Raw genomic sequence first — 13,125 nt, forward strand, 5'->3', positions numbered from 1 at the left:
GTCCTTCAAATATTTGTTTCTAGATTCATTAAAATATCTTTTATACTCCGATGAACTTCCATCACCCAACCTAGAGCTCTGCAGCCCAGGAAGAAATCCAACTCCCCGATATAAACAAGCTGCTCCCATCTCAAACAAAACAAGTCTTGTTCCTTCATGTGATTCTGCATCTATATTCTGCGAGGCCCACCCTTCTCACGACACAACCGCTACTAATAGGACTGCCTCTATTGCCAATCAAATCCCTCTATCCAATAATGTTGGAGATACGTGAGATTTACGCACGCTATATAGAAATCTCTGCACCATCAACACCAAATCCAAATGTATGTATTTTCTAAGATACGTAATATTATCAAAGCATATTATTCGTATACAGTAACTGAATATTTTGCGTGAATAACCACTTATAAGCCATTGTTATGTCGCGCGATGACTTTTAGCATGCAGTAATCCTTACCAATTCTAATTTTAAAAATCGTAGTTTTAAGATCAAGGTCTCTGTGTCACTCTGAATGACTACTGCACCTCATTGCTCACGGAAACAAAACTTAGCACTTAGCATCCGCGTATCTAACTAGCAATTTTTCATACAGAATACAGACCTAAAACCCTAAACGTAAGTGCGCGCCCAAAAAGGGTGGTTCTGATGAGGAGAACCACGACAAAAGGTTTAAAACATATCCCGCATGAAAGATGAATCAAAAAATGGTGGCGGGAAACCAGGACTGCATGTTTTTCATACACGCATGAATTTCCATACGTGGTTGTGCAAAATTCGACCGCAAGAGAGGGGAAAGAGACGAGACGAATTAAGTGTGTGTACGTGACACTATTCTACCCAAATGATAGCAGCATGAGAGAGGAAAACGGAAGGTAAAACTGGTACTGCGGTAGATTCGGAAAGCAAAGTACACCGAGGTAGAGAATGGCTTTTACCCCTACTCAATGAAAAGGTCAGAACAAACGATATTTTCCTCGCAGAGTTCTTCTATTTCCCATCAGATTTGCAAGGAAGCGGTATTCTGAAAGCTTAGTCCACTAAAGTCCTCAAAATGAATCGTTTAGTATAAAAGCCTTAATAAAAAGGAAATAAAAATAGAAAATCAGAGCCCACGGTTTTCATTAGATTCTCCATTTTAAAATTTGGCAAACGTGCAAATTTTCATTAATTAATTAAAAAATTATGAGAGGTTCTAATGCCACGTACAGGAACTAGTTCTCGAGCTTACACTTCGCATTGTGCTGTTAAAATTTCTCCGGGGCATCCACTGAGTCAAAACTTTTGAAGCTGTTGAACTGAACTTACCGAGCCTAAAAACATTGCAAGGTCAGCATAAAATTTCCCGGGCTAAATCTCAAGGATGCGGAACAAAATATTTTACATCTCAGCCTTGTGATGAGGAATATAACCCTATTCTTTAGGGACGATCTTAGCTATTACCGATTTAGCATAGCGCCCAAGAAATTTCTATCACTTGCTCTGAAAACTGCAGACACTCACTGCTTCCGATAAAAAAGCTGTCAGAGAAAGGGAAAAATATTTCATTCGGATAGTTTTGCCTTACGAGAAGAGAAAACCCGTGAAAGTTATATAAGTTGAATATGCTGTTCGAAAATATTAAGGGCACAAAATAAGAGTAGAGAGAGGTAACGAGACTGACGGTCACCCAAATTAGGACAACAAGAGAGAAAGAAAAGCAGAGGATGCTAACGCTGCACTGCGAGTGAGTTGGAAATAATTAGAGGTAGGGGTGGAGAAAGACTTTTCAACTTTTCACACCTTTCCTCAGAAAGCTTGAAAATACGATATGAGATAATTTTCAGGTTTTCCCACTCTTAGAAGTTTCTTTTAGGTACTCTCATTCCAAAGGCTATCTCGTTCATCATCTTCTGTGTGAATGACATTTCTCCCGATAATAAATGGAAAAGTCTAGAGCAGTTACAAAAAAATATAGCGTCAATATTTCCTGGAACATTCAGGATCTGCATTTTTGAACTTGTCCAAGGGTTATATTTGGCACCTAGATTCCAAATAATAGGAGTGACATCCGCCTTATATGAAGTAGGATTTGAATATTTCATAGCGTTTTATGCCATTTCATTTTTTAGTGTTTATTTTGTATAATATGTAATATATCTACATCCCTACCTTAGGAGTGGAGGACGACTCGCTATCATAAATTGCGATATCTTCAAAGGTTTAGGCGCAATAGAATACCCGATCAGATGTAAATAACCTCAAACACTAAAATATTAAACGCAAAGAGGTGATACTGCCCTCGGGGTATACTCATTAAATGATGTGATTTCCACTCCAATGAGGAGTGGATTACAGACTGCAAAATGGATTGCAGACGAGAGAAAAAATGTAGGGGCAAGGAAGGGAAGCCAGAGAAAAGACAGCATATTAGCCATATACCTCGGTTTAAAGTACCAGATTTATAAAAAAATACGAGAATAATTAAGACCGAGGTGTGTCTCTGCGATAATACTCCGGCAGAAAGTGATAATGTCGAAGTTCAAAGGTGCAGTAGTCCTGCAGCTATGCGACCTGCTTACCATTGATTCACTAGAAATTAGCCCACCAAATTTGCTCTTCTGCATGTATAAATTTATGGTTAACTACACGATGACGAAAGAGTGTAAATATATCCTAAAAGATTGGAGCTACATCAATTGTCAATTTGAAGAGGTCATCCATTCCCATGTACAACTTGTCCAAATCACCTTCAAAACCCTTAGAATTTGACGTTCCCAAGCTTTACATCTTTGGATGGAGAACATTTCCTTTTGGTCCCTATTCGAAGATACGATTGCAGGACTATTTAAAGTACCAGGATATATTACCGGGAATAATTCCTTGATGCTATATTTTGCCACAATACAAGACTGCATCTTCTGGAGTACTCAATGCATGGTTGGACTCAATACATAGTTAGCTTCCGTTGCCGCATACAACGCAGTATTCTCGCCGATTCTGTGTACGCCATTCTTGAACGATCTCTAGAGAGGCCATCTTGGTCTTCGCCATCAGTACCTTTTGGTGAAACTACTGCCAACCACAATTAAGGAAAAATACTTCTCAATGGAGAGCTCTACCCAAATAGCGGCGGAAACCCACGTTAGCTCAGCTTCGTTCGCGAAATAATAATTTACATACGTAGCCGGACAAAATTTGGTCACAAAAGAGAGAAAAACAAGGGGAGAAAGGGAGCTGGAGAAACAGTATGCGTGATCGCGGAACACTGTCACCCAAATGAGGACGACTGGAGGCAGAAAAGCGGACGAGGACGTCGCCGTGGGCGTGTCGGTAAGCATGAGGGGGTGGAGAAAGATATGGAAAAGGCCTCACTGCTTCACACACACACCCGGGAGAGAGAGGTGTTGGTGGGTATAATGAGTCAAAAGGGGATCCGCTAGCACACGAGACGTAATAACGCGATGACGAAAACACAGGCGGTGACATCACACGGCCGCAAACGCCCGGATACATTTGCGCCGGAGTGGCGTGGGTGGCGGTGAGGCTAAAAGGAACGTTATGGGGGAGGGAAAAGGGTATAGGTGTCCGTGGATTAAAGGGAAAATTGGAAGGGGTGGACTTTTGGGGGGTGTGACATTACTGATGGGAGTCCTGAGAGAAGTGCCGAGGTGTGGAAGCGAGGAGGGGAAAAAACAGGGATGACCAAAGTTATTACACAACGCTGTGTGGAGAACCCATTCACCGTTTAGAAAGGCTTTGCCGACGGCCGATGGTCCCAAAGACCCTAAATATCACTCCGATGGCTTCGATGCGTTGAATGTTTTCCTAATATTCACTACATCAGGGGCCGTTACACTTATTCACCAAGGGAGCAGAATTATAACATAAAATTTTCTTTCTCGGCCACCGTTTTATTTTTTATTTTATTTATCTCGGGAAAAAAGGGCGGAAACGAACTTTATTTGAGGCAATACACAAAAATTGTGTAACGAGTCGTTGTAAAAAACAGGAACGTGAGGGAAAACTCTGATAGTGACATTATCTTCAGCTATGTCGGAAAAACACGCAAAAATACCAATATTTATAAACTTTAAGAGCGATGCGGCACGTTTTCCCGGTAACCGATGGCAAAAATATTATTTTCTAACCAAATGAAATAAATCTGGGTGGCTTACCAAAAGAAATTCGAAAACCTCAAACAAAAGGACCACCCTAATGTACCATCCTCAGATTCACGTTTCGGCGACCAGTATCTAGGGACCTACGCTGGAACTGAGGGTACGGCTGTTCTCACTCAACTCCCGGCAAGACCCCTAGCCGAGGCCGGTCCTAATTGCGGGGGGCAGAGAGAGAGGGGCGGGTGCCAAAGGGAGAGTAATACCCCACTCCCTAGGGGCACACGCTGCGATCCCCTACCCCCCCCCCCCATCAAACCCCCATCGCATCCTTATCTGCCAACACCCCCGGTCGACGACCACCCAATCCTCTTCTAAACAATCCCAAAATCTAATTTATCCGCCACGCCGCGGCAAGCATGCTTGTCCTCTCTGATCTCGCGGCCGGGGTTTGAGGACCCAAATGGACCACGCCCCGCCGCCCTCGTCTTCAGTTTCGTGATAAATAAAAAAATAACCCGACACATACTCCCCCCTCCCGTCTTCCCTAATATCACACCCCGGGTGTCTCCTCTCCACTGCCATATTTCGGCTCTTCCTTCCTCTTCCATCTCTTCTCATTTCCAATGCGCCCCGAGATATCACGCACGGCTGCCTATGGAGTCGGAATATGAAAGAAGAGAAGGCTTTCTTCTTCGCTTCGAACCTAAAAAAATTGGTGGAGACACCTTTCGGGACGTGGGGAGCAGAAATAACCTTCGGAAATTGTTAGCTGGCGTCGATAAATTATCATCACAAACTTGGATTTGTGATATTCACTGATTATGATGACTAAAGAATGGTTCAATTTTACCAAAATAAAATTAAAACCGAACCTTACTTCTCTAACAAAAGGTCTCAAAATATTTATTACAACCAAACTTCACTTTCGTCTCCGGATTGAAATTTTGAAATTCATTTATTATAATATTTAATTGAATAAAGTACTAAAGAGTCTCTCAATTAAATCCAAGGATACATATTAAAACCGAGCTTAATGTCTCACGGACATGTATCTAGGAAAATTATTATTCACCCTGAGGACGATGAACAAGGCGTTCATTGAAACGTTGGTACCTATAAATCAAATCAACCGGTGGAAATCCCGAGAGGACTTCACTCAATTAATACGCCGGGAAAGAATCTCATCATATTTTAGGAAAATTATCATACCAACATTACGGAAGAATGATTCAATTTCATCTACCACGAAGCATTAAAACCGAACTAGATTTCAAAACCTTTTAGTCATGACTGAGTCCGTAGTATCTGCAATTATGGACCCGGTGGTAGGCAAGCAACCTTCGAGATGACCAGGACAAAATGAAACGGAATCGCAAAGCATATGATATTGTATTCCTTGCCATTATCTCATATTACTCAAGGAATACTATGTTTTTTCCCTTACTGATGTTGATGAAGGTACACCCGGGTACTTTTATTACGTGCTTTCTTTTTCCTAACAGAGTGAAAATGAACTTTCACAGTTATAGAAATTTGCCTTTTGATTCACCTTTTCTTTTTCTACAGCTTACTCAATGAGTGAGAGCAGTAATCGTGAGTAGCAACTGGCAGTTAAGGAGATTTTTGGATGAGAGAGTTATGATTCTGTGCAGAGATTATTTCCAATTACAGCATCCTACCCCTAATAAATATATTTTATCATTCATGACTCAGAGTATAAAATCAAATAAAAGTAAACATGTAAACGTTACAGCTGAGCAATTATATTGGTTTATATTCAAACCTCATTTGTCATTAACTAACCCTGGATTATATTACTCGCTCGATTTCATTTATTTTTCCACGTCCACGACAATGGAAGATAAGAGAATTGAAAAATTCTAGGAAGGACAGTAATGAAAAATAATTTGCGCTTAGAGAAATTAACGATGGCATTGAATTATAGTGAATGCAGCTTTAGTTTTTTTCTGCTAAAACACAGCTCATCTGTGGAGATGGTAAAACCTCATTACGGAAAAAGCTAACGCCGCTCGTAACATATTGATGGTATATAAATAATAGTATAAATAAAAACTCAATATTCACTTTCAATTAAATCAATAATATTGAAAGAAAATTGAGGAATTGAACATAAAAGCTGAACACAAGTAACTGAACAGTTCTTTGAATAAGTTTCTTGAACAAATTACAACAATTACAACATCTATCTTGCTATTAGAAAGATTTTATAGGTGTCTTAGTGCATGAAAATATACGGAATCCACGATCAATGAAAATTAAAAAAATTAAGATACGCAAATTACAGGATAATTATAAGAGCCTCCCCTGATGAGTTTGATATGTTTTTGTGATCTTCACAGCAGGGGAGAAACAATTTCTTTCTAGAGTAAAAAATAATTAAATTGCCGACGAATAAACAGGGGATGAAAATGAAAAAAGCCCATTTGGGATGATGATACCCGCTTTAATCACCACAGTCGTCAGCGTGCTAATTTTCAATTAAAAAAGAAATCCCTCCTAAGCCGAGTGCGTACATACACTTCAGTGATTTCATTTAATTTCTTGTCTGCAAAACTATTAAAAAGTTCTTTAGAGGCGTCTGTATTAATTGAATATTAATTGGTTGAACAAAAGTGTAGCAGTATTCCTTCAACTGTCTCTGAATGTAGCAGGGTAGTGCAACAGAGGGTGGAATACCATGAAGATGAAGGGTAAGATTGAAGGGGTAAGAGAAGATACGCTTGCAAGATAGAGGCCGTGAGGATACAATTAAAAAATGACTGGGAAGAGTTGCATAACTCTTTGGTATTGACACGAAGACCATCGCCGGTGGAAACTTCTGTTCGGAAACCTTATTGGTCAATAATGAAAAAGGTTTAAATACGTGACTTCCAACCTCTAGACAGAAGACAAAATCTTATAATTACAAACCTACTGCACTCGCGGTAATGTAGGCATTAAAAAAGCTTTCGAAACATTATTTGTTTTAGATGAATATTTCAACTTACCTATTTTGCCCAGGTAGCAAAATATACACAATGATAACAAATCTATAGTCTTAAATTTCTTGGCAGAAACATTTAGACGGCAGTATGTAAAACAAGTTTTATCTTTGAGATATCACAGTGGAACATACATTACTGACCCAGCCATCAAATATAACTGATTAAGTAAGCTGTAACTCGAATTTTTAAGCCAATTTCTTTATAAGCCCCCGCCTATCGAAGCACAAAGTTTTGTGTTCATTGGCATAAGTAAAAGTTCTCTAGCCAATCGCCGACCGCATACCACATTCACTATCAAAGGAGATGGGATTCGATTCCTTTTTTTGGGCCAACCGAGTTTTCCAGTAATGTTTTGACAGTCCTGAATCCGCACAGCACGAAATTCGGCCGGTGTGAACAAAGAGTCCTCGCCAAGTTCCTATCTCTGCACCCTCCAGTCATATACCCACTGTTGTAGGCTATCACGATTTCTTTCTCTCCGTCGCCACTCCAGCTTTTCATAAATAATATTATGGGCGGCAGGAGTGTATCCCCTATGAGAAGAAATTAGTTGTTGCGGCTGTAACAGTAGCTCAAAGTGTGCGATATTTAATGAAGAAAAAATCGATGAAGTATATACATCACGGATGAAGTTCTCCATGAAAAAAATTGGCTTAGCTGGGATTCCCCTTTCGTCGGTCAGGCGTGTCAGACAGTTACACCACCAAGCCATCTTCTCAGAGCGAACTTCGGGATGGGTATTGCCGAACAAAGTGTTAACGTCACAGGTCCACCCTGGGGCATACATGCGTCGGAGGTCGTGCTTACTAAGCCACGGTCGGAAACGGAAACCTTACTTTGTCGTTATTTTACATTTTTATCATAAAAGGAGGAGAAAAATTGTATCACGAAATAACCCTAGATAGCTTATGCCATCATTATTATTAAATTATAAATGATTTTTAGGTCCAAAACGCAGCTTTTTTAAACTACAGAGACTTTGAGCCAAGCGCTCCGAATGCCCGCGCGTTTGCCCTGTTGCCGAATGTCCTGGATACGTCGTCGCGAGCAAAGCATTCTACGTTAAACTGGAGATTAATAACGCCACGTTTTCTTCCGAAACAACATTGATAATTTTGGTTCTGCTGTCACTAGCTATCCTGGTTTAAAATTTCGTGTTAAACTTTTTCTCTACTCCGCACAATTTTTTTTTTTCATTTTTGTCATATTCCATCATGGCGAACTTCATCAACGGTACATATAAATTTTGACCCCTGAGCCTGGTTACGAACAAAGTAGCTTGCTTCACGCGGTGCTTTGAAAGTGAAATTAATTTATTCCTGCAGTACATCTCATTACTGCTGTGTTGATAACGGAAAATAAGCAATCGGGCAGGGAAGGGCGCGTTCGACGGGTAGAGATTGTTGCCTGCACTGGGAACGAGTGAAGGGAGGGAACAGTTGATGAGAAGGGGGTGGAGAAGGGGAGAGAGCGCCACGCGACGCCGCGCTTCGTTGTCATGGCAACGCCCGCTGCTAACACGGACGCGGCGAATGGGATATAGGCCCGTAGGGAGGGTGGGGCAGGGGGGTTTAGGCGCCGAAGGGGACCTCTGCGGCCCCCCCTTGGGGAAGACGGGGAGGGAACCAATGAGCTCTCGGAGGAGTACGTGAGAATCTCCCCTTTTAGCAAGGAGGATGCACCGCGCGCGCATCCATTCCATCGAGTCCACGGCCAGATGTCGCGGCGGTCGCAGGCGCGTATCCCCGAGTGCGACGCAAACATCGGCGCCTTTCTGCGAGGATATTTTCGCCCTTCCTCGGTCGGTCTGCCGGAATTAATGAAGGCGCTCCGCCTGTCAAACGCATCGGCACGTATCTTGATTGTGATGATCGAGAAATTAGAGACTCGGAGGTCGGTATATATGCCATTGACTCGAGATTTTGATTCCCATCTCTTTGGAAAAATGGAAAAGAAAATAATAATGCCGGCATGGAATTAAAACGTACTATTAATAAGTGATAGATTCTGAAGATGTGAGTGTGTTTTGTTTACTTTATTTTTTAAACTAACCATTTATTTTTGGATAATAGTCACATGAAATGTGATTGCGTAATTTTAAACACAGGTAATTTTTATGGAAAATATTACGTGCGAATTATGAAAAATATTTATTAAAAATAATTTTTTTCCATATTGGAAAGCAGACGCTTAGAAAATTAGGATGCACAGAAAGAAGATAACTCAACAATTTATTTTTAAGTTTAAACTTTTCATCTTTGAGCCAACTTTACGGCCATTTTCATGTAATTAAGGCGTTTTGACATCAATATTACCATTCAGCTGCTAATAGCAAAAAGTAAACAAATACACCAAGGTTTATTTTTATCGTGAATTCAATGCCTTAGTGAAAATCATGTAAAATTTATGGTGAAAACGGCAAGAAATTGCCAACATAAATATTTTTTTTTCATAGTGCTTACGCAGAGTATTGGATTTCAAGAGTTGTTACGTCCTAAAAAAAGAAGTAAATACGACGTGGGCACACATTACTTGAGCTGCAGGCAAAACGTTCGAAAAGTAATTGTAGCGATTGGTCTTCAATTTTAATCTTAAAACTATGCAAAACCGCACACAAAATTTTGTTTAGAAAAAAGCAACCCATATTTTGAGTTTTGTCGATAGTGTCTTGAAAAATTAGTAAAAAATATAGAAATTTACTTAAGCTTAAGTGTATAAACTACACTTAAATGTAGCTTCTATTAATAAATGTGGCAATGCATAATTATCAAAGTGAACGGTAAAATACCAACATTTCTATATATTTCTTGTTGCTATTATTCGCTTATAGCTTGTATTGCTATTATTTGCGAGCAATTGAAGAGCTATTACTTCAAATATCAGTTTTGGAATCGAAAATGTTTCAAAGTATGAGATAAATATGGAAAAAGTATCAAGTATGCCTTAAGTATCTTTCTCCTATTAATCAAAAATAAAATGAACAGTTACTCGTAACGGCTGCTTAAATTTATTTTTATGTTTAAACATCCTTAAAAATTTAACTTCACTACCACTAAGGTTAAGCAAAAAAATGGAAAATTGTGATACTCTTAAGCGGACCTTTTTACCGTGGTAAGGAGCCCTATCAAAATACCATAGATACAAGAGCTAACCTATCTTACTAGTGAATTGCACGTAACGAAAACCTTCGCATGTGACGTGGGCATTCTTTGGTGCTCCCGAAATGTGTGCTGGGAGAGGAACGAGAAGAAAGTTTAAGGTAGGTCGTTTTTGATGGGTGACAAAATAAAAGAGGTGCGTTGCCGAGCGAGCAGCATGAATACTTGAAGAGGCGCGCGCCCCTTTGGAAACACGCGGGAGTTGATCGAAACAAAAGTGATCGCATCCACGTCGACGTAGAACGCCGCCGTGAGAATCGCCCATAAAAACCATTTCGGGAGTGAGCAGACCCATTCGAAGTGCTTCTGCGGCCGACCTTGATCTACTGGAATGCTACCCTTGTGGCGTGATCCCATTCCGGCAAACTCGTGCTTTAAAACTGTGCTTACGCGAAAGCCACGGTTGCGAGGGTTATGGAGGAGAATTGGGATAAAATAGATTCAGGTATAAGAGGCCGAATCATTAGTGCATGCGCAGAAGATGGAGGTAACAATTTCAGAGTTACCGCAAAAAATGAGAGTTCCTATGAAAATATTTCTGTTCATGCAAGCAGGGGCACAACTAGAATTTAAGGCTGGGGAGGGGGGTTTAGACGCATCTAATACTGAGGGGTCTGGGGGAGTATGGAATATTCGCCATGCTATGCTGGAGGTGAGAGATTAATAAATTGCGGAATTTTAAATGGTTCAAAATGGTTAGTTTTATGGATTTATGAAGGATATTTTAATAATCCTTACACTAGTGTTTAAGTAATATTAATTAAGTGAAATAGATAAAACTTAAAAATTTCTCCGAGCTCTGTGGGAGAGGTTTATCCTCCAAACCCCCCCTGCGTCACTGCATGCAAGTGCAGGTGCAGATGAGGAAGGTATAAATGTAAGATTTCGCCCCAAAGTGTTGCACAAGAAATTCCAAGGTTTTTCAACCAAAATTGGCCGTAAAAAATGTGCTGAATTACTAATCGAACTAACCTCGTAATAAAATAATCCTTAAATGTTTATATGTTTCATCGTCTGCCGCCAAGGTGATTCTCTCCTTCCTAGTGGATCATGTGAAATTTTTTGATCATGATTGTGCCATTGCACCACGCCCAGTCTTTGATGGCCCTATAGTGGATCATAATAATTTGTTTGCATAAGAGTGTGAATCGATTGGCCACTCCGGTGTTACGCGGTAACAATTGAACGAATCGTGGGGAAAGGAGTCGGTCTGAGGCAAACAATTGCCGTGATTAGCTCTCCCCACCTGAATTATTACGTAGCGAGTCGTGGGTGCAATTTATTTTAATTTTACGACCCCAGCCACACATCTCATTGTCCATTTGTATCGCGTCCGATGATGCAATGCCGCCCGAGTGAAAAACTGTATTCTCTTTCGGCGCTCCTTTGGATGGTCGGAAGGAGAGGGGGAAGGGTGCAATAAAACGTAATATTTTATTCCTCCCACTCCAAAGCTTCCTTCTCTTTTGGTGTTTAAGTTCGTAAAACATCCTTCTACCCCCTTTTTTCGCCTCCCTCTCTGTTTTGCTCTTTGTGGAGGAGTATACTTCTTCATGGTGCTCCAGTCTCCTCCTTATAGCGTGCAAGTCGAACCGACCACGTCTGTGCTTCCATTCCCATCCGACTATGCCATCCCCTTCCCTACCCCCACTACTACCCATATACTACCCTCTCCCTCCTCCCTCCTTACGTTACCCTAACCCTCCTCTCTCACCCCCCAAACCCTATGGCATCGCCTCATGAATCTTGCATGAGGGCTCCAACCATCCCCCCACACAACCTTGCACCCGTGACTCAGGCAACCCACACTACACCATACAAAACATGTTCCCCCTCCACGTCACATCGCCCCGCAGGAAGATTACCACCCTCGCACTACTCCTTCAACTTCCTTCGTAGCCATGGACCTTGGATATAAGTATACTATAAGCCATGGAAGAAGGCTACACAATACCCAATTGTAGGTATCCAGGTGAAGCCAACATGGTCCACGTGCTGGTATTTGAAAAACCTTGAATATGCTGCGATTCCTTATGAGAACGCATAACTCTCTCTTGACGTGTTATATTTTTATATTTTGGTGGGCTATTTCTCCGCAAAATTTAGGCTTACATCAACTCCCTTCGTAGCCATGGACCTAGAATACAACTATATCATAGTCCTTTGAAGATGGCTTCGCTATACAGTACCCAATTGTAGGCACCCAGCGCAGCGGAGCTAACATGATTCACGTGCTGGGTCAGAAACAGTGAAGGAGTTAAAAAAAACTTTAAACTACCGTGATTCTTTAAGAGGAAGCATTACTCCATATTAACATGTTTCATTTTTCTAATTTGATAATTTAGTCCATAAAATTTAGGCTACTATAATTAACGCCCTACGAAGCCATGAGACTCGAAGTATACCATATCCCATGGAAGAAGGCTGCGATTTATAATACTGAAGTACTTACATCAATTTTTTTAGCCTTGTTGGCGGCAGGATAAGGCCCTCGCCTGCCACACAAGAGGTCGCGGGTTCGAGTTTTACGTGGGTGGGAAGACGACGACGATCCTCAATTCTTGCCCAGTGTATTTCCGTATACACCCTGGTAATGAGGCAGCTCCTAGTGAGTTCCATAGACCACCTCTTCAGCGTAATTGATTGTGAGTTTAAACTCACGAATGGGGCAAATGGCACAAGTGTAAAGGGACCGGTATGATATTTCCAGTGTTAGTAGAATCCCACCTATCCACAGCAAGGATGTTCGTGTGCTTTGATTATTAATTTAAAAATGTATGTAAATGGCCAATAGTGCTGTTTTCGGTGGTACAAGATTAAACAAATAAATGCCCAACTGTAAGCACCCTGTGCGAATCCAA

The 13,125-nt window shown here is 40.9% G+C and overlaps 1 long non-coding RNA gene across 1 annotated transcript in view; it reads right to left on the reverse strand.

Moving 5' to 3' along the window:
* LOC124161020 overlaps window positions 1-13,125 on the reverse strand; it is a 570,739-nt gene that overhangs the window by 394,989 nt on the left and 162,625 nt on the right. The gene's annotated exons all lie outside the window — the stretch shown is intronic.

The sequence above is a fragment of the Ischnura elegans genome, chromosome 6 (assembly GCF_921293095.1).
Source record: "Ischnura elegans chromosome 6, ioIscEleg1.1, whole genome shotgun sequence".
Classification (NCBI taxonomy): Eukaryota; Metazoa; Arthropoda; class Insecta; order Odonata; family Coenagrionidae; genus Ischnura; species Ischnura elegans.